This window comes from Bos indicus x Bos taurus, chromosome 22 (genome assembly GCF_003369695.1).
Source record: "Bos indicus x Bos taurus breed Angus x Brahman F1 hybrid chromosome 22, Bos_hybrid_MaternalHap_v2.0, whole genome shotgun sequence".
NCBI classification, from domain to species: Eukaryota; Metazoa; Chordata; class Mammalia; order Artiodactyla; family Bovidae; genus Bos; species Bos indicus x Bos taurus.
This window is the reverse complement of record NC_040097.1, coordinates 59,899,236-59,922,047: the sequence shown is the minus strand read 5'-3', so window position 1 is coordinate 59,922,047 and position 22,812 is coordinate 59,899,236. Positions and strand designations below refer to the sequence as shown.

The following is a 22,812-nucleotide window of genomic DNA, read 5'->3' as shown; positions in this document are numbered from 1 at the left end:
CTTTTCAATGTATTCAAAATAAGAAGAAATAATCCCAGGGTTTCCCTGGTGGCTCAGTGGTAAAAAAAATTTGCCTGCCAATCTCTGGTCTGGGAAGATCCCACATGCCGCAGAGCAACTAAGCCCACGCACCACAACTATTGAGCCTGTGCTCAGGAATCCACTAGTGAGCCCTCGCACCACAGCTGTGGAAGCCTGCGTGCCTCAGAGCCTGTGCCCTGCAAGAAGGGAAACCACCGCAGTGAGAAGCTGGTGCACCACAGCTACAGAGTAGCCCTCGAGTGCCACAACCAGAGAAAAGCCTGCCAGCAATGAAAACCCAGCACAACCAGAAATAAATGAAGAGAGAAAGAAGAAATAATTCCAGCCTGATAATGACTTATTTAACATGTAAATATGTAATACTTTGGAGTAGAAATCTGGGCTGAGAGTATGTGGTAGGAGCCTGTCTCTGACCTGTGTTCCACAGGGCTGGGAACTCGGAGCTGAGAAGGTTGGCAGGGCCCTCCTGGTGCCTAAGAAGGCGGTGGGCCCTCGAGATCCAGTTACTCCCTGGGCTGTAGTACCTCCCCCCAAATCTTAACCTCATTTTGCTGACAAAATCAGCATCTGCATCTTTTCCCTTGACTGTTAGTACTGGGGATCACTTAGCACCTCTGTGGTGGAGCAGGACAGACAAGGCATGTCCTTGCAAGGCATCATCCAGTCATTTGCAGATGGAATACTAAACAAAAAAGAAAAAGAATCACCTTGTTTGGCAGCACCTTCTGTCTAAATCACCCATTAAGTAACCTCTTTAAAAGGGATTCTCACCTTCATAGAGTTCTGGATATTGCTGCTTTGAAGAGTGAAACTTTGTGGGAAATTGTTAAGTAGGATTATTTACTCTGATTGTTCAGCAGCAGATAAAACATAAATGCAGGCTTTAAAATAGAATTTATTATTTGCCCTTGATGAGTGTACTCATACTTAAATATTAGAGCTGTCTCTGCTTTCTGTCCTGTTTGCAATATTTTCAAATAGAATACATTCTAAGGGAAGAGATTTCAGTTGAGACTGTGAGCCAGTCTCACCCTGTGTATCTGTGGCAAACTGTTTGTTGCTCAAAATACTCGCTGTTCCTCCCACCAAGGATTGTAGACCCCACCACATGGAACAGATGTGAGCATGGGATTGACTGTGGCCAGCGAAGGGTGAGAAAAAGTGGCAGAAGTCATTCCAAGCAGAAGGGCTAGGACCAGCGTGGTCTCTTGTCTGAACGGAGCATTTCCTTGGGTTTGAGAGAAAAGAGCATGGAACAGGGGGGCAGTGGGCCCACCGCGGACGACCAACAAAAGCAAGAAAGAGGGTCTGTTGCCAAAAGCTTTCAACGCTGTTACTCACACATGACTCTGCCTGCCCCAGCTAAAGTCGTGTCCAGGGTCTCTCCCAGGACTTTCTTACGATAATCTTTCAGTTAAACATACCTATGCATCCTACATGTTCCATGTCAGTCCTGAGTTCAGTTAGTCTATCCTGTGATTCTAATTTACGCTTGTCGGATCACTAGTCCTAATCTGAGGTTCAGAATAGCAGTGTGAGGAGTGGTCTGAGTCCTTCCTCAGGCAGTGCTGTTCTATGCAATGTCCCTCCTAGTGACCGCAGCTGGAAGGAATCCTTCCATCACAGCACACGCGTGAAGCCCTTGGGTGCCTACTTACAGATAACCACTTTGTATATTTGCATTGGGTAATTTAGTCCTAAGTCAACCCTAGTTAGTAGGATTACTTTGATTACTAAATTACTGACAATAATATGGACTAAAACAATCTAGAAGTCATTTCTTCTGAAGAGACCAGAAACATAGGAGCAAGTCAGATTGAAAGGTTTTTATTTTATTTTATTTTATTTATTTTATTTTATTTATTTTATTTTTTTTTTAAATTTTATTTTATTTTTAAACTTTACATAATTGTATTAGTTTTGACAAATATCAAAATGAATCCAAGTTTTTATTTTTTTATGTGACTTTTTAAAATTTCATTTTCTAACTTAACAATATTGTACTGGTTTTACCATATATCAACATGAAAGGTTTTTGAAAATAGATTTTGATACGGGTTTACAAATCCTTATCTAAAAATTCAAAATCCAAAACAGTTCTAAAAATTGAACATTTTTACTGACAAATTTCATAGCAAAATTTGACAGGCATTGTGAATATCCCTGGAGGAAATACAGCGTTTTCCCACGCAATCATTTTTCCCCTTGGAGAATCTCAAGGGAGTCTTATTTTGGGAAATGATGCCCTGAGATAATCTTGCTATTAGTACTGAAGAGCTCCTCATTTATTTTTTGCATAAATTTGGATTTTTTTCAGTTTACTTTGAGTCATTCTTTACTGCCTGACTATGCCAGGTTATCTGATGGCTTCACAGTGTAATGATCACATCTATGTGCCCAGTTCTTCAGGGCTGATGAAGCAGTTTTGTATTCATTTCTCATTTGGTCCTCAGTAAACCCCTATTTTTCAGTAATTCAGAAGTGGAGACACAGGACCCAGCTGGAACGTGGCAGAAGCAGAGCTGAAGCTTGGCTCTGGCCTTTGGGATCGCCCTGCTCCCCCGTAGAGACTAACCCCAGTGCTGTCTCCAGGACAGCTTGTCAATGGCTCTCACATGCAGGAAGAGTCCCATGTTTTAGATAATGCACAACCTTCACACCTACGAGGGAAACAAGTAAAGAGCAGCGGTGGAATAGCCGTGGCCCAGGAAGAGCAGTGGGATTCGGACTGTGGGAAGGACGGAGGGCCTGTGGGCAACGTATGGACGGTTCAGCAGCCCGCCCTCCTCTGCCCCCGGTTTCTCTCTGTTCCCTCAGGAAGCTGAAAAGTCAAGATGAGTTAGGAGATATTTTATTGACCTGAAGTTATTGTGGCTCAGGAAGTTTTATGGCTTCTACAGCAGGTTGTGAAAGGGTCTGGTTCCCAAACCTTGGATTCGTTCCCTTGATATCCAGGAAGGCAGGGCTGTAGAAGCACCAGTTCAAGCTCTTCATTCCAGCACAGACCCAGGAGGGGCATCACTGACAGGATGCCAGTGAGTCAATCGGCAGAAGAGTTGGGGCTGGAATTCAGCTTCTTCACTGCTGAGTGAGCTCTCAACCTCAGCACCTGTAGACGGGAGGCCCGGATCCCTTGTGCTGTATGTTCTGTGCTCTACCAGCAGAGGGCACCATGAGACCGGGAATGTTTTCAGTAACGGTTTCTACTCCAGGCATTACTGGAAGTGTGTCAAGATTTAACACAATATAGGGATACGGCATTCGTGGATTGTGAGAATGAGTATTTGAATATGTGGTTTTTACAAAAAGATACGAAACATCATGATGTACTCTAAAGTGGGACTAGATAGAGCTGGGACAAGGGGGAGCTCTTTTGAAAACCAGATTTAGGGAAGCATCACTGTTGGCTAAGCCCCTGAGGGGCCACTGAATGTTCTGTCCTTGTCATCCAGGCAGAGGAACACACTGCCCTTTGTGCTGAGATAAAATGGGCAGAACACACGGGACTCACTCCTTCTCTAGAGCAACGTGTCACATTAAAACAAGGCACTGCTTCCAAGCTTGGTTCCCAGGGAAGAAGGCAGACAGCTGGGATGAAGCGCTTCCCTGCGCCTTCTAGCTGCTCAACTTGGTGACAATTAGATCACTTTGCAGGGCCTTCATGGGAATGAGATGAGACTGCATGAAGCTGCCCAGGGTGATGCCGGGCGCAAGGAGGACCGACCCAAGAGGACCTGTGCTCGGGTGAGGGCTTTTGGCTACTAGCTTGGGCTGGAGATGGCCAGTGTCCTGCAGTGTTTGGGAGATTACTGGAGTCAGTATGAGAGCAGAGGCTTGGTGCCTGGACCATGGGTGACCTGCTGGGCATAGTCTTGTGCTTGAACAGGAAGGCCCTGATCAGTTTAGCGTGGGGCAACAGGGCAGTGCCCTGTTAGAGACCTGGTTCCAGGGCCTGGCCGTGCCCCCTGGGTCTCTGGGTGGGGTGAGCCTGCAAAGCATCAAGAGCACTTCCTGTTCACACTGGGCCTGGGCCCGCACTTCCTGTTTGCACTGGGCCTGGGCCCGCAGGCTCACCTGCAGGGGGTGCTGTCAATTCAGACCAAGGTTGCTAAATCCGAGGGGGTGCTAGGAGCATCTTCACTAAAATCACCTTCCCCTACCTCCCTCTGCCCATCCTGCTCCTTCCCTTCCTCTGCATCTTGCAGGTTGGAAAGGTTGTGAGTGAGATTACAAGTCCAATAGGGACTGACGTGGAAGTGGCAGGGGAAGTGGCAGGGGAATCCACCAGGCCTGGCAGGCGGGTGTGTACAGGAGGATGGGCCAGTGGTGATGCTGCAAGTTTGGTGAAATGTGGATCTTGCTGCTCTTTGAGGGGAAGCTGGGGTGGGAGGGTGATATTAGATTTGCTTTATACATGCAGCTGATGTGCATTTGGATTTTGGGAGAGGGAAGAGGCCTGGAGGTACCTGTTTGGGTGTTTTCCACAAGGCAATTATAAGTGAAGCCACAAGTGTGGATAGAATCTCTGGGGAGTAAAGACTTTCAGAGAAGCTGAGAGGCGTGTGGGTTGGAAACAGAGGTAAGTTCCCTTTAGAGTCCAAGAAGGGACACGGCAGCCTGAGGAGAAGACAAAGAGGGCTGTGAGATGTGGGTGGGACCCGAGGGGGAGAGAGATGGGAGCAGAGAGGATCTCAAACTGCTGAAGAGGCGGGGCGTCCGGCCCTCTGAATTGACTGGCCGTTGTTATTGGCAGGCGCAGGACAGTTTGCATCTGAAACCACTTTACTGCGTAGGCTGAACAGGAGGCAAAAGCCCATTTTCTGCTGAAATTACCAAAAAAAGTCATCACATGATGATTCTGTGAACAGGTGAAATGTATATAACACTGAAAACAAGACGCTGAAGGTAAGGCATGACACCAGCACTTGCTGAATGCTGTTTTATTTCACTCTCACCACTACCTTCTGAGGAAGACCTCATTACACTCATTTCGCAAAAGAGGCGACTGAGGGACAACAGAGCTGTTTTGCCCAGATCATAAAGCTAGTAAATGGTAACAAACGGCAGAACCAGCTTTTGGCCGGCTTGAGCGCTTCTAGATTCCAAGTTCCATCCTCTCTGTCGTGACCTTCATGTGTCACTTGCCTACTGGTCTGGCCTGTCAGCTTTCCTCTGCGCCAGTTCTTCTGTGTCCCTGCCTAGCTGCCCACTTAATAAAATTATACAGTAGACACTTTCAGTCCATAGCTTCATGATGTCCCACTGAAAAAAAATGTTACCGTTTTGAAATTTTCCTCTCCTTTGATGTTTGCGAAGCTGCCTGACCGTTTCTTCTGTTTCGCTGACTGTCTTTCCGCTGTTCACCCCCTTGGTGGCTGGCTTCTCCAGGACTGTGTTGTTGGATATCTTCTCCATTAACTGCACCAGGATCACAAAGTCAAATGACTTTAGGGGCCAGCGAGAGAATGAAACTGTGGCCAGCCAATGGATGAGATGTGGCCTGCTGCATTCGGACACGGAACATTGATACGGAGATGTGGGGTCCAGGTGAGAGGGAGCGGGGATGGTGGGTATCAGAGTTTATGAGAAATGAACCAAGCAGTGTCTACCAGGGGGCAGGCATGGAGGGACTGTGGAATGCAGGCTCAAGGAAAATTAGCTTTGAGGAAATTGATAGGATGTTTGGAATAAAGGAACTCAAAAACACATGGCCCAGTTGGGCCAGTTAGACATCAGAGGCTGGAAGGTCACTTTTTTCACCGTGCCCTTAGACAAAACATCTGGGCTTTATTTATAATTAGTGAGCAAATAAGCAAGCAGGCTTCTTCACACCAGTTTCCAGGCCAACACTGGAACTGGCAGGGGATGTGGATTGAGGTTGAAAGACTGTCACTGTGGAGATGGGTGATGAGGCCCAGAATGCTGACGGGGTCCCAAAGGGCACTGGAAAAGGGGGGTGACTTCCACTAAAACAGGGAATTCTATTCATCTTTTCATTTGAAAAGATCTTAGTTTCAATAAATCTTCAGTCTTTTCTAGGTACTCCACCAGTATCAGGGAGTTGATATCTGATGACAGGAAACCAAACCTCTGAAACCACTGTTGATCCTCAGAAAAAATTTGGATGAATAGAATTGAAATGTAACAGTTTTGCACTGTTACATTTCTAAGGTCATACTGTTACTTTAGGGGTCTTTTGAACATATCCTTCAGGAAGCCTGAATGGTCAGCACAGGTTCAGGGGAAGGTTTTCTGTGGCAGGTCCCGAGCCTTTGAGAAATGGCCCAGGGGATTTGAGGACCCCCCCCAGTCAGAGTTTACAGGCATATATAAGATCCACAGACACAGGCAGGACAATAAAAACCGCTTTACTTTGGGGTGTGAGAGAGAATCGCTAGGAATGCATGGAATTTCATGGATCTCATCCAAAAATGGAGAAGGCAATGGCACCCCACTCCAGTACTCTTGCCTGGAAAATCCCATGGACGGAGGAGCCTGGTAGGCAGCAGTCCATGGGGTCAAACAGAGTCGGACATGACTGAGCGACTTCACTTTCACTTTTCACTTTCATGCGTTGGAGAAGGAAATGGCAACCCACTCCAGTGTTCTTGCCTGGAGAATCCCAGGGACGGGGAAGCCTGGTGGGCTGCTGTCTATGGGGTCACACAGAGTCGGACACGACTGAAGTGACTTAGCAGCTTAGCAGCATCCAAAAATACCACCTTTTGAGAAGAAGACTTAGGGAGACTTCCCTGGTGGTCCAGTGGTTAAGAGTCCACCTTGCAATACAGGGTATACAGGTTTGATTCCTGACTGGAGAACTAAGATCCCACATGCCATGAGGTAACTACGTCTGTGTGCGGCAACTACTGAGCCCTCGAGCCGCAACTAGAGAGTCTGTGTGCCACGACAGAAGACCCTGAGTGACACAATAATGATTCCACACGTCACAGCTAAGATCCAACAGAGCCAGATAAATAAACAGACACCTCGTGCTATCAGCCCGACCCCAGGGGGCCTTAAGTTCCTTCACCAAAAGGACAGTGGACCGCAATACAAAGCTACCTCTCAAATGTCTGGGTCACGTGAAGAGTTGAAGCTTGATCAGGAAAGCTCCCCCATAACCAATTGCTGTGGGGAAATGCAGACCATGCTGGGGGGAGTCTGGAAATGCATGTCCTTATCTGTGTCCCCTTCTGCTCCTTCCTGCCGACTTCTCAGAGCAGCCTTGCTTCTTCAGTGTCATCATCATCACTGTCACTCAGGTAAGCAGCTGGAAGACATCCCTCCACCTCCCAGGTCACTGTGGTCCCTCCTGTACGAGCCCTGACTCTTCCTTGCTTTCCTAAGGCAAAGACAGTCCCAGGGATTACATTCCACCCCACCACCTCCTGTTAAGAGAGGGGGATGTGCCCTGAATTTTGAGGCCAGTGCAGCCCAGGACCCTGCAGTCACGAGACGGACTTGGTGTCTGTTCTAAGGTCAGTTCCTCAGATAGATTGCAGAATTCCTCTCGTGTCTCCAAGGCCCCAGGCATGCTTGTCTCAGGTTTGTGGTGAGGTTTTCATGTCCTTCCCTGCCTCTTCTCTTTCTGCACCTGTGGGGCCAACATTATTAGCTAATCGATGTGTTCTTATCCTCAGTTCCTGCACCCAGGAGAGCGGCTGCTTCTAGTTGACGAGCTAGCACCCAAGCAGAGTCTTAGATCTCCCTAAGAGTCACCTTTCACTGCACTCCATGCCATCAGTCTGTTCTTAATTCCTGATCTGGGGCTTTGTCTTCCTAATTCCATCTTTTCCCGTGTTATTTCTACCTAGAATACTCTCCCCCACTACCCAGCAGTTCCTGCCCTTGGGTTGCGGGATGCGTAATGCATAAAACAAACACTCTTTCCTTTCTTCTAATAGAAAACTCATGAGGATCCATGACAAAGATGAACAACAGCTCTGTAGGGTGATAACAGAAGAAGACCCTACCCCAATTTCCCAGGAAACGTTGACTCACATCACTGTTAGTAAGGGGAGTAGGAAGTTAGTTCTAGATCATACATTTCCCTCTCATTCCCCCCCCCCCCACATCAGTACAGGAGGGAGGGGTAAGAGGCATGTGGACTCACATTGTCCACTGTCTGCAGCTCCAGGAAGGTGGCCGCACACACTGGGATGCTAGGCAGCAGCCCCTCGGATGCTCTGGACCCCATGACCGACCAGAAGGAATCTCCCAACACTCATGTGGACAGTGTGGGCTGCAGAAATGCTCCATATCCTGTTTTCATCACTGCTGTTGTTGTCACTCAGTCATGTCCAACTCTTTGTGATCTCATGGACTGCAGCACGGCAGGCTTCCCTGTCCTTCACCATCTCCTGGAGTTTGCTCAAACTCATGTCCATTGAGCTGATGGTGCCATCCAACCATCTCATCTTCTGCCACCCTCTTTTCCTTCTGCCTTCAATCTTTTCCAGCATCAGGGTCTTTTCAATGAGTTGGCTCTTCACATCAAGTTGCCAAAGTATTGGAGCTTCAGCTTCAGCATCAGTCCTTCCAATGAGTATTCAGGGTTGATTTCCTTTAGGATTGACTGGTTTGATCTCCTTGCTGTTTAAGGGACTCTCTAGAGTCTTCTCCTGGAGAAGGCAATGGCAACCCACTCCAGTACTCTTGCCTGGAAAATCCCATGGATGGAGGAGCCTGGTAGGCTGCAGTCCACGAGGTCACTAAGAGTTGGACACGAGTGAGCGAATTCACTTTCACTTTCACTTTTTACTTTCATGCATTGGAGAAGGAAATGGCAACCCACTCCAGTGTTCTTGCCTGGAGAATCCCAGGGACAGGGGAGCCTGGTGGGCTGTCATCTATGGGGTCACACAGAGTCGGACACGACTGAAGTGACTTAGCAGTAGAGTCTTCTCCAACAGTTTCATCAATGGGACTAGGCCTAGAGAGAGTTCTCCATTCAGCGATCTCTCCCAGCACGTGTCCATTACTCCCTCAGAAAACACACAAACTCTGGTGTTTCCAGCAGCTATGCCTTGCTGCACCCCAACTGCACGCCTCCTGAAAACCAGGATGCACTTCTTCACTGCATCAGGTCAGCTCTGCACCATGTCAACACTCATGGAGGTGTAGAGAGTTAACCTGGCAAACCCCTTCTTACAAAATCCTCTACAGTTTTTTCTTTCCCCCGGAACTCTTTCCTGGAGTCAGCAGCCTCATCACTCCACCTGTAAGTCTGCTTGTCTGGGCCTCTAGCTGAGCTGGCTTCAGCCCTGTCTTCCCAGACTTCAAGTCACTTCTTTTCTTATGTAGAGTGACTTCTATAATTTGTGTATTCACTTTCATTCCTTTGCTGATCTAACAAAGATTCTCCTTGGAATTTGCTCCAAATTCCAAGGTACTATCCAACGTCTGTTCTCTCATTTTTCTACAGTAAATGAACTCAGGGTGTTTAGCTGGGCATGTGGCCATGAGAACAGACCTCACCCCCCAGAGAGCATGGCTCTGTGAGTACAGGGCACCAAAGGGATATAGGTGTTCTGAGAAGTGTCCTCCAGAACAGGAGCACACCCTTTCCTGCCTTTGTCTCCTTTTTGCCCGGAATGTGGATGTTATGGCTGGAATTAGAACAGCAACTTTTGGATCAAGAGTTAAAGGCTGTGTGCTGGAGATGGCAGGTGCAACCAAAGAGAAAAAACAGGGGCTTTGGTGGATGATCAAAACTTTTATTTAAATTAAAAAATTTTTAATTTAAATTTTTAAACTTTAAGTTTTATTTTTTTAAACAAAGTCTCATAACATGTACACACAGAAGAGACCCAAGAAAATTAGCTCTTAAAGTTTTTTGTTGTAATTTTTCTATATGCATTATGTTTATAATTGAAAAAACCCTCAAATTCCATGATTTGAGGCCTTTTAAAAATTTTAGTTTCTCTCTTAAGATTTCCATTAATTTCTTATATCAAAGAAAATAAATAAATAATTGGTAACTTGATTCTTAAAATATTCTAGTTTTGACACAAAGGGATATTGAATTTCTGGCAACAGAGGTCAGATTTGGATCCCTGATTTATCTCTCTAGATATTCAAACCTTTATTTGAGCCTTACATTTAACTGGCCCTGCTCTCCTGTCAAACAGTTGAGCTCCAAGACTTCCAACATAGGATAAGGAGCAAAGGAGACAGAGATCAGGGCATGGGGTGCAGAGCTGCTCCTAGAGGGATAAGAAAGTCGATTTTTTCTATGTTCCTGCTTTGCCAAACAAAAGCTGATGAAGTGTTTTTATCTAGGGAGAAGGTAGTTGCTGGGCCTTCTACTCATTCCTGATCAAACTTAGACAAAACAACGAGGCATGCCTGGGCCCAGCCCTTGGGATGTGGTTCAGAGGCCAGGTCAAGGCTCCTGCCTGTAGGGGTGGGAGCTGGGGTGGAGAGACAGACTCTCCTTGGCTGGCCTCCAAGTTCTGAGGCCTAAACCATTTGGAATCATGGGGGGATCATGGCCACTGTCCTTGGCAGTGCCGGCAGCCTCCTGTTTTTACAATCTGTGAGTTTCTTTCACTTGGTGCAATGTGAAATGATCCCTTTGCCTGATCCTCCTTCTTTAACCTTAAAGTTGGGTCATGTGTGGGCTGAAAGGGGGTGAATCTGTAATCACACTTGATGGTAAAACCAGAGTAAAAGGCTCTTACTAATCCAACTTTTCAGAAATTCAGATGTAAAGTTTCATCAAAACTTAAATATAATTAAGGCCCTATCATGAAAAATATTCAAGGCTCTGGTTCTCTTCTCTTTTAGACCTTTTTACCCAAGGAGATGTTGTGCCCTTCAAAGAACCAGCTCTCTTCCCATTGTCTCCAACTGAATGGTGTGTGTGTGTACGCTCAGTAGCGTCTGACTTTTTGTGACTCCATGGAGCCCACCAGGCTCCTCTGTCCACGAGCTTTCCCAGGCAAGAATACTGGAGTCGGTTACCATTTCCTTCTCTAGGGGAGCCCAGGAATCGAGCCTGCACCTCTTTCATCTCCTGCATTGAGGCAGGTTCTTTACCACGGAGCCACCGTGTTTTCCTCCCGTGCTGTGTTCACAGCCAAGTAAGTGCAGGGGCTTGGAACCCAGAAGGGACAGGCGCGTGAGGGTAGCTGAAGGTAGAGTTACATATGCAGACTAAGGTGAAGTTCTGGCTGAGTGAGACATTTGTTTGGCAAGGATGGGGGTGTGTGTGCATCTGTGAAAACTTTAGAGAGAAGGTGGAAAGGAAAAGAAAGTTGCTCAGTCATGTCAGACTCTTTGTGACCCCATGGACTGTAGCTTACCAGGGTCCTCTGTCCATGGGATTCTCCAGGCAAGAATACTGGACTGGGTTGCCTGCCATTCCCTTCTCCAGGGGATCTACCTGACCCAGGGATCAAACCCAGGTGGGCAGGACGGGGGCCTCATAGGAGGACCCAGCTTCCTGCCTAATAGTGCATGGTGTTTTCTGGAAGTAAACTAGAGCCTCAGTCTCAGGGTAATTCCCTAAGGAAAGAATTTAAAATCCCATTGCAAGCTGAACATGGATTACAATTAAAACAAGCCTTCCTGCAGAAAAGGGATCAGGGCAATTTCTGGCCTGATAGGAGAAGATCTCCACGGTGGGGAACCCAGCACAGTGAAAAGAAAGAGGCTTATACAGCCCGCATTACTATGAAATTTCAGAACTCATATGACAAAAGAAAATATTAGTGGCTTCCAGAGTAAAATAAATACCAACAGTAACAACAAAATCCCACCATCCAGGGGCAGGATTCAACATATTTAACACTAGGTATGGCCTGGGCACTGGCCCATCAGAATGGATTTTCTGGAAGCACTTTCAGGTGGGACCCTGCTGGCCCTTTAACTGTTTGGATGGTGGAAAGGTTTAGAGATCAAAGAGGAGAGGCTGCAGGTGCTGGGACATGCTGGGGTAGGGGTGGGGGCTCACAGGATGCTGACCATCTACCAACTGGTGCAAAAGAATCTCTATTTTAATAATAGGTGTGGCTGTGGTTAGTGTAGGCCAGCGGACTGTCCATCCTGCCCACTCCCCACCCCACTCTACCAAACGAGGGAAACGAATTAACATGGTACTCTCTTCTGATTCAATGCCTTTGGGCATCTGAGAAACAAAAATTCAAACCAAAATTTCTTACTTAGCCATGTTATCTGTCAAATATGAGTTATTTTCAGAATTGCAAGGCTTCAGAAAATTTACTTGCAATACAATGATGGATTCAGTTTTGGCAGGACCTGAAGTCTGTACAACCTAGGGGACTCTCTTTAAGAAAAACATTAAAAAATTGCTACTCCATAATTAGGTACAAAGTAAGTAGTTACTTAGAATCATACAAGAAGTTACAACTAAATAAAATATTAGCTTTAAATATTATAAAGTCCAGAAAAAGTTCATTTCATTGACTGATTTCTATTATACTTTTTTTTTTGATTTCTATTATACTTTTATACCTCATTTTCCTCATACTTTTTGATTGCTTCTTCATATGACAAAAGTCTTACACTATTTTTACAGAGCAATTAGAAACATTCAGTCCTTTCGCTGTGGTTGATCAGAATTTGTTATTTCCTATTGGTAATATGACCACAGGAAAAACCATAGCCTTGACTAGATGAACCTTTGTTGGCAAAGTAATGTCTCTGCTTTTGAATATGCTATCTAGTTTGGTCATAACTTTCCTTCCAAGGAGTAAGCATCTTTTAATTTCATGGCTGCAGTCACCATCTGTAGTGATTTTGGAGGCCAGAAAAATAAAGTCTGACACTGTTTCCACTGTTTCCCCATCTATTTCCCATGAAGTGATGGGACCAGATGCCATGATCTTCGTTTTCTGAATGTTGAGCTTTAAGCCAACTTTTTCACTCTCCACTTTCACTTTCATCAAGAGGCTTTTTAGTTCCTCTTCACTTTCTGCCATAAGGGTGGTGCCATCTGCATATCTGAGGTTATTGAGATTTCTCCTGGCAATCTTGATTCCAGCTTGTGTTTCTTCCAGTCCAGCGTTTCTCATGATGTACTCTGCATATAAGTTAAATAAACAGGGTGACAATATACAGCCTTGACGAACTCCTTTTCCTATTTGGAACCAGTCTGTTGTTCCATGTCCAGTTCTGTTGCTTCCTGACCTGAATACAAATTTCTCAAGAGGCAGATCAGGTAGTCTGGTATTCCCATCTCTTTCAGAATTTTCCAGTTTATTGTGATGCACACAGTCAAAGGCTTTGGCACAGTCAATAAAGCAGAAATAGATGCTTTTCTGGAACTCTCTTGCTTTTTCCATGATCCAGCAGATGTTGGCAATTTGATCTCTGGTTCCTCTGCCTTTTCTAAAACCAGCTTGCACATCAGGAAGTTCACAGTTCACATACTGCTGAAGCCTGGCTTGGAGAATTTTGAGCATTACTTTACTAGCGTGTGAGATGAGTGCAATTGTGCAGTAGTTTGAGCATTCTTTGGCATTTCCTTTCTCTGGGATTGGAATGAAAACTGACCTTTTCCAGTCCTGTGGCCACTGCTGAGTTTTCCAAATTTGGTGGCATATTGAGTGCAGCACTTTCACAGCATCATCTTTCAGGATTTGGAATAGCTCAGCTGGAATTCCATCACCTCCACTAGCTTTGTTCATAGTGATGCTTTCTAAGGCCCACTTGACTTCACATTCCAGGATGTCTGGCTCTACGTCAGTGATCACCCCATCGTGATTATGTGGGTCATGAAGATCTTTTTTGTACAGTTCTTCTGTGTATTCTTGCCATCTCTTCTTAATATCTTCTGCTTCTGTTAGGTCCATACCATTTCTGTCCTTTATCGAGCCCATCTTTGCATGAAATGTTCCTTTGGTATCTCTGATTTTCTTGAAGAGATCCCTAGTCTTTCCCATTCTGTTGTTTTCCTCTATTTCTTTGCATTGATCGCTGAAGAAGGCTTTCTTATCTCTTCTTGTTATTCTTTGGAACTCTGCATTCAGATGTTTATATCTTTCCTTTTCTCCTTTGCTTTTTGCTTCTCTTCTTTTCACAGCTATTTGTACAGCCTCCCCAGACAGCCATTTTGCTTTTTTGCATTTCTTTTTCATGGGGATGATCTTGATTCCTGTCTCGTGTACAATGTCACGAACCTCATTCCATAGCTCATCAGGCACTCTATCTATCAGATCTAGGCCCTTAAATCTATTTCTCACTTTCACTGTATAATCATAAGGGATTTGATTTAGGTCAGACCTGAATGGTCTAATGGTTTTCCCTACTTTCTTCAATTTAAGTCTGAATTTAGCAATAAGGAGTTCATGGTCTGAACCACAGTCAGCTCCTGGTCTTGTTTTTGCTGACTGTATAGAGCTTCTCCATCTTTGGCTGCAAAGCATATAATCAATCTGATTTCAGTGTTGACCATCTGGTGATGTCCATGTATAGAGTCTTGTCTTGTGTTGTTGGAAGAGGGTGTTTGCTATGACCAGTGCATTGTCTTGGCAAAACTCTATTAGTCTTTGCCCTGCTTCATTCCGCATTCCAAGGCCAAATTTGCCTGTTACTCCAGGTGTTTCTTGACTTCCTACTTTTGCATTCCAGTCCCCTATAGTGAAAAGGACATCTTTTGGGGGTGTTAGTTCTAACAGGTCTTGTAAGTCTTCATAGAACCGTTCAACTTCAGCTTCTTCAGCGTTACTGGGTTGAGGCATAGACTTGGATTACTGTGATATTGAATGGTTTGCCTTGGAAACGAGCAGAAATCATTCTGTCGTTTTTGAGATTGCATCCAAGTACTGCATTTTGGACTTGCAGTTGACCTTGATGGCCACTACATTTCTTCTGAGGGATTCCTGCCCGCAGTAGTAGATATAATGGTCATCTGAGTTAAATTCACCCATTGCAGTCCATTTCAGTTCACTGATTCCTAGAATGTCGACATTCACTCTTTCCATCTGTTGCTTGACCACTTCCAATTTGCCTTGATTCATGGACCTGACATTCCAGGTTCCTATGCAATATTGCTCTTTACAGCATCGGACCTTGCTTCTATCACCAGTCACATCCACAGCTGGGTATTCTTTTTGCTTTGGCTCCATCCCTTCATTCTTTCTGGAGTTATTTCTCCACTGATCTCCAGTAGCATATTGGGCAGCTACTGACCTGGGGAGTTTCTCTTTCAGTATCCTATCATTTTGCCTTTCATACTGTTCATGGGGTTCTCAAGGCAAGAATACTGAAGTGGTTTGCCATTCCCTTCTCCAGTGGACCACATTCTGTCAGATCTCTCCACCATGACCTGCCCATTTTGGGTTGCCCCACGTGCATGGCTTAGTTTCATTGAGTTAGACAAGGCTGTGGTACTAGTGTGATTAGATTGACTAGTTTTCTGTGAGTATGGTTTCAGTGTGTTTGCCCTCTGATGCCCTCTTGCAACACCTACCATCTTACTTGGGTTTCTCTTACCTTGGGCGTGGGGTATCTCTTCATGGCTGCTCCAGCAAAGCACAGCCGCTGCTCCTTACCTTGGATGAGGGATATCTCCTTACCGCCGCCCTTCCTGGTCTTCAACGTGGGATAGCTCCTCTAGGCCCTCCTGCGCCTTACTCCTTGGAAGGGAGTTATGACCAACCTAGAGAGCATATTCAAAAGCAGACACATTACTTTGCTAACAAAGGTTCATCTAGTCAAGGCTATGGTTTTTCCTGTGGTCATGTATGGATGTGAGAGTTGGACTATGAAGAAGGCTGAGCACCGAAGAATTGATGCTTTTGAACTGTGGTGTTGGAGAAGACTCTTGAGAGTCCCTTGGACTGCAAGAAGATCCAACCAGTCCATTCTGAAGGAGATCAGCCCTGGGATTTCTTTGGAAGGAATGATGCTGAAGCTGAAACTCCAGTACTTTGGCCGCCTCATGCGAAGAGTTGACTCATTGGAAAAGATTCTGATGCTGGGAGGGATTGGGGGCAAGAGGAGAAGGGGATGACAGAGGATGAGATGGCTGGATGGCATCACTGACTTGATGGACGTGAGTCTCAGTGAACTCCAGGAGTTGGTGATTGACAGGGAGGCCTGCATGCTGCGATTCATTGGGTTGCAAAGAGTCGGACAAGACTGAGTGACTGAGCGACTGATCTGATCTGATCTGATCTGATTGGTAATATAGGAAAATAAGTGTTCCTACTGGGACATAACCTCAGGCCCTGCAGGGGTGACGCCTGATGGAGACAGAGAGGACATGGTGAGTGGGGTTGCTCCTGGCTTGCAAGAACCCAGCTCTGCCTGGAAATGGAGGTGCAGCAACTCAGAGTGTCCACCATTCAGCTTCCCTGAGCCACACTGTAAACGTGCATTCAGGCAGCTCCACTGACACAAGGGGATTCCCTGGTGGCTCAGACAAGCCGCTGCATACAAGCAAATGAAGACAAGTGTTTGCCTGCAATGCCATAGATCCAGGTTTGACCCCTGGGTTGGGAAGATCCCCTGGAGAAGGGAATGGCTACCACTCCAGTATTCTTGCCTGAAAAACCTCATGGACAGGAGGAGCCTTGTGGGCCACAGTCCATGGGGCCGCAAAGAGTCAGACATGACAGAATGACTAACACTTTCACCAGCATTCAGGAAGGTGGGGAATGTGAGAGAGGGCAGGCAGAAGAGAGATGTTGCCCTAAACAATTGCTGTTAAAGTATCTAATTTTTGAAGAATTTGTAAACACACACAATCACGTCAATATAAGGCAAAGGCCCTTCCTTCCCAGGCCCTTGAAAGATGTTCATTAGCAGGGCAGGACGTCCACATTTACTCCTCTGCGTCTATCCTGGGAAGCTACCGCAAGGCTGTGCTATGGCAAAAACAAGGACCAAATAAGAAAAGAAGCCATGGGGTCCAGGAGACAGTGGGTCCATGTTGGGAGATCTCTGAAGAGAGTTCCTGGAGGATAACAGTTCTCAGCCCTGGAAAGATCACGTCTTCACAGACATGGGAGAAGAGGGTTCCTGGGACACACACAAGTTTCTCCAAGGTGCAGGCCATGGATGTTGTGAAGGTGCCCTGCGGATGCTGTGACAGAGCCTGGCCACAGATGCAGTCTGGGTTTCAACAGCTCTCACCACTGAGACAATAGACATTTTGCAGTAGACCTAAAAAACACTAAGACAGAAAGAAAACAAGATGCCCAGGTGATGCTTACCATCTCTGACAGCTGCTGCTGCTGCTGCTAAGTCGCTTCAGTCATGTCCGACTCTGTGCGACCACATAGATGGCAGCCCACCAGGCTCCCCTGTCCCTGGGATTCTCAAGGCAAGAATACTGGAGTGGGCTGCCATTTCCTTCTCCAATGCATGAAAGTGAAAGTGAAAGTGAAGTCACTCAGTTGTGTCCGACCTTCAGCGACCCCTTGGACTGCAGCCTTCCAGGCTCCTCCATCCATGGGATTTTCCAGGCAAGAGTACTGAAGTAGGGTGCCATTGCCTACTCCATCTCTGACAGCTAGGGAGCCTAAATTACAAATCAGAGCAGATGTATTTTCCATTTGACTTTGATTAATAAATGAGTGTTGGTATTATATTTTGAAAAGAGAGAAATGCAACATGCCTATAATTAGTGAAAGAAGAAATAGAGATGTAAAGATATAATTTAAATTTATAAAGTAACAAGAGATACATTGAAAACGTATTATACACTTATATTTCATATACATATGTATTTGTATATAGTAGATGAATGTGTTATGGAGAAAGATATTGAGTACATAGGAAAACAAAACCATCATTCAGCATAACAGAGAGCTAATGGATAATACATAGAGCTGATGAGTCCAGAAATAGCTCAGTGAGTTTGTTATTGGAGGCAATATCAGAGGCAACTGCAGAGCCGAATCAGAAATGATTGAATCAGGTTGCTCTAGAGAGCAGGGCTGATGGGGGGAATGTAGGCGGGGACAATGGTTTTCTTTATCAGTGTCTCTCACTAGTTGGTTTTTAGAAAACGTGTACATGTTATTCTGATTAAAAATGCATTTAAAACATTTAGAAAAGAGTTTAGCTGAGGACGCTCACTTGAGCAGGGACACGGAGCTCATGTATGTTATCGCACAGCGCTGCCAGTCCTCATCATAGGCGTGTGTGTCTTAGCCAGCTAGGGCTGCTGTCACAAAACACCACATTCTTGAGGCTGAAACAATAGACATTTGTTTCTCACAGTTCTGGAGACTGGAAGTCCAAGATCAAGGTGCCAGCAGATTCAGTTCCTGGCAAGCCCTCTTCGTGGCAGCAGATGGCTGCCTTCTGGCTGTGCTCATGAGTGGGGGCGGGGAAGCCAGGTCTCTGGTGACTCTTCTTATAACGGCACTAATCCACCATGGGGGCCCCACCCTCAGGATCCCATCTAAACCAGCCACCTCCCAAAGGCCTCATCCCCAAATGATGCCTCTCTGGACCCCCTCATTCAGGTCCTGGGCGTCCACGTGTGATTTTGGGAAGACAGCTCAGTCCAAGTCACATGCAGGTGGGAGTGTTGATGTGCCGCTGCGCAGGGTGTTAGGTTTGGATTTACAAAGTGTTAGGGTTTGGTGTGGGCCACACGGCAAGTTCGTGGCAGAGCCTGTGCTCCTGTCTCCACTGTTTCTGTCTGTGGGGAGATGCTCACACTGTGAGCTCACAGACAGGGTCTGTGGGGTCAGATAAGGCTGAGCGAGGCTAAATAGGCCATCTCTCTCTCCCAGAATTCTGCAGAGTTCCAAATCGTTAGCAGATCAATGTTTCTGAGGAATCAGCAAGAAAGAAAATACCTTTTCCTAAAGCATACTTTTCCCCGAGGCAACAACTTTTAAACTTCTAAGTTTCAGGACTCCTTTTATTTTTATTTTTTGGCTGCACTGGCTCTCCACTGAGGCACATGGGCTTTCTCTGTTTTCAGTGGGTGGGGCTTCTCTTGTTGCTGGGCACGGGATCGAGAGTGAGCGTACTCAGTGGTTGCAACGCCTGGGCTTAGTTACCCAAAGGCATGTGGATCTTAGTCCCCAACCAGGGATCAAACCCACGTCCCCTGCACTGGAAGGTAGATTCTCAACCACTGGACCACCAGGAATGTCCTCCCCTTTCATTTTTAAAACTTACTAAGGGCTCCAAAGAGCTTTTGTTAATATGGTTTAGAACTCTCAGTATTTATTGAAGAAGAAATTACAGGTAGGAAACCTTTAACCTATTTACTAATTCATTTAAAATAACAATAATAAACTAATTGCATGTTACCATAAATGAAAAATTTTAGGAAAAATAATATTTCGAAAGAAAGTTTAGTGAGAAAAGTGGCTCTGTTTTGTATTTTTGCACACCTCTTTGATTTGTTGTAGTATGCTATTATGGCAGATATGTTTGCAGAAAATCCACAAAAAGGATGAGTATTTATTAATAAATATCTACTTTGGAAAATTACAGGTCTTCTTTTTCGATATTACACCAAAACTCAACATCAGTAATTTCTTAAAAGGTTAGTTGCAATGTGGAATTTGAAACATCAATTAAATTTTTATAGTCTGTTACATTAAAATCCATTTTTCTATCTTGCAGTTCGAATAGATGTTTTACCATTGTATTGTTTTGTCACATTTTGTGACTTTGGTCATTTGGAAAATACTGGATTCTTGAGTTTGAAGTTTTTCAAATATTGACACACTTCATGTTACAATACCAAAATATCACATCAGTTTCTATCACCACTGATCTCATTACAGAAGTAATTAGATACTGGGAAACAGACAAGCTTATGGTGGCAGATTCAAGTTTTCCAATATTCCAGTTTTTGTTGAAAAGCTTGAAATTTCTCATTGGGAACTCTTGCTCTGTTATTTCCTTTGAAGCTTCAGGCTTGGTTTCTCAGTTTTTGAGAAAATGTCTCCCTAATACCCAAAGTGCGAATTTGTCTATAAATTCTTTCAAATAAGACTGGTGTCCGTGAGAAAGCTGGCCAGCTCCACCCCCGAACCCCATCCAGCACCAGGCTCCTCGGTGCCATGACCATCACCCTTCAGCACAAGGTGCCCGTGCCTCACCCAGCCCCCTCATTCCACCTCACGCAATAGTAAAGGACGTGTATTATTGGCCCAGACTTAGTGAAATTGATACCTTCCCACCGCCCCCCCCCCCATTTATCAAGATTATTTTTGAGAGAAACTGACATCACTTGTCATTGGTGTCACATTTCTTTGTTCATGACTGTGTGCCTGACGGGGAGAGTGGGCAGCTGGTGGTTTGCAGCTGTTGTGTTGATGTGTGTAAAGGTGCCAGCAGGCTTAGTGCACTGCATTTGCACTCTCAGTGTGAGTGTCAACACCATGAGGTTTCCATCTTTATTCTGTATTTATGAGTTGGCATTCTACTTTAATAAAGAGCTTTCACTTCTTATATATATGTCTTTTATTAGTATGGACTCATCAACTCCTATTTGATTCAATGAGCTCTAATCTGTTACAATCATTGCTTATTTCGTTGTTCAAATTGTTACAGCTTTGTAAATCTGCTTCTTTCTGCCACACATTCCCATCACAGATGGTCTTACTGTCCTTGCCCACCACTACTGGCCCTGAAATTGCAAGACCATTTGGACTTGGGGCTATGGCAAGTTCTCCTTGCATTTTAGCCTTGAAAGGTAACATAGTGATGTCTTCTTCTCTCTCTTTTATAGCATTTTTTCATGTACCTTGGCGTGGAAGGGAATTAGTTTGTAACACAGTCTTTTCATTTCAGGAGATTTATCAATATTTATTTTGGCCACCTGATGCAAAGAGCTGACTCATTTGAAAAGACCCTGATGTTGGGAAAGATTGAAGGCAAGAGGAGAAGGGGACGACAGAGAATGAGATGGTTGGATGGCATCACCGACTCAATGGACATGGGTTTGGGTAGACTCCGGGAGTTGGTGACGGACAGGGAGGCCTGGCGTGCTGCGGTTCATGGGGTCTCAAAGAGTCGGACACAACTGAGTGGCTGAATTGAATTGATCAATATTTATACTGGTTTGGAATTTCAGGCTGAACACTACTGAAAATCTTATTCCCACAGATTACTGACTCAACAAAAGATCTGGATACTTACCTAGAAGAATTTCCTTTGCAGAGGTGGCATTTCTAAATTCTCTTTCGTATTGGTTTTTGACCAGGTGTTTATAATATATTAACACCTATGTTTGACAAACCAAATGAAACAGTCTCTGTCTTCATGGAGTATAAATTGTGAAAGAGATGTGACAGATATACACAAACAGGGGAACCTTTGCTTAATGTATTTTGTTATTTTTGTATGTTTTTTTCTTTATTATTTATTTTTCATTGACACCTGAACACGGATGAGGGTGAAAACATAATGACAACTAGAAAAAGGAAAGTGACGATTCCTTGCACGCACTAGTACATTCAAGGTCCTGCTCTGCATCCTTCACATGCGCTAGACCTGCCGCATGTGTGCTGGTGGCTCCCCACTTAGAGTTGGGAGACTCCCTCCCCTGCTTTTAAGAGTTTTCCATAACAGAGACGAGCCCCCGCAGCATGGATACAGCAGGGCGAGCACAGGCACCGGTGCGAGGCCTGTGGAGCTGGCTGGCATCAGGCTGTTTCTGTGCAGAGGGACAGGAGAGGTGCCAGGCTGAATCTGGAGGGGTGGCCGCTTTCACGGCAGAGGAACCTGGCTGAGCACAGGGGGCATGCAGGGGCTCTGAAGCAGGTGGCCCGCGGCTGACACCGTCTGTCCCTCTGCTCCAGGGCAGCTGTGAGGATGCCCCTGGGCCATCAGTGGGAGCTGAGGACAGGGTGCTGGCTTCAGAAAGAGGAGCGACCTGGTGGCCAGGACAGCAGAGGCTGGGGGAGGCTGCACCGCCAACGCTGGATGCCCACGGCTCACCTGCACTTTCTCCTTGATATTAAACCAGATTGACACCTGAGCTGAAGTGGGTAATGAGCAGGCTGCCATCGCAGGACCACCGCGAGGCCTTGGCCGGACTCCAGCCCCCGTGGTGGTCTCTCTTTGTTGTATCCCCCAGCGCAGGTGCTTCTCGAGGGAGAGAAGGGCTGAGAGGGGCGGGCAGGGGGCCATGGGGAAAGACTGAGCTAGGGAGCCCAGGAGGCCAGATAAATGGCAGGAGGTTCTCCCCTCCAAGTGAGAAGCTGCTCTTTACCCCAAGCCTGCCCTTCAGCATCGGTTCCCGCCGGCCCTTAGTGGTTCACCAGGCTTCAGGCTGTGGCTGGAGGCCTTGGCCGGAGTCCAGGGAGGCAGAGCGGTGCCAGCAGGCCTCTCCAGCCCCCTCTGCTCTGTGGACGGAGCCACCTGGCTCTCCTGTCACCTCATCCGGACGCTTTTGCCTTCAGAAAAGAGCTAATGACACTCGGTCTTGTTCCAGAATCCCAGCTGGAGCCCTGGGCTTTGGTCTGGCACCCCCTGCAAGCCAGAGCTGAGCCAGCCCACCTCCCTGGCCACTGCTGCTTGCTCTGCCTGCTCCTGTGTGCCTGTGGTGACCCGACAGAAGAGGAACAGGAAGAGGGAGAGGCGGGCAGCCATCGCCTGTCCTGCTGTCACAAATCGTTTTTCACAAGAATCTGAGTTGTCCTAGAAGACTTTTGTTTCCGCAGTTGACATCAAACAGCTACCTGTTCTTTCAACTTGTGCTTCCTCCCCACTTATGGGGAGAGAATCTCATTTTATATAACCCTGCATGTAACATTGTGGCTCACGGTTTCCTCATTTGGGAACAGGCTGGGGAGTGTAGGTATTCTATAAAATACT

The 22,812-nt window shown here is 46.0% G+C and overlaps 1 long non-coding RNA gene across 1 annotated transcript; it reads left to right on the top strand.

Annotated features, from left to right (window-relative positions):
* Window positions 1–3,545: 3,545 nt before the first annotated feature.
* On the top strand, window positions 3,546–20,825 carry LOC113880788. The gene is made up of 5 exons (XR_003507831.1): window positions 3,546–3,786; window positions 4,796–4,947; window positions 5,431–5,589; window positions 20,545–20,686; window positions 20,785–20,825. It is a non-coding gene; the product is annotated as an uncharacterized LOC113880788 (long non-coding RNA).
* The last annotated feature ends 1,987 nt before the right edge of the window (window positions 20,826–22,812 follow it).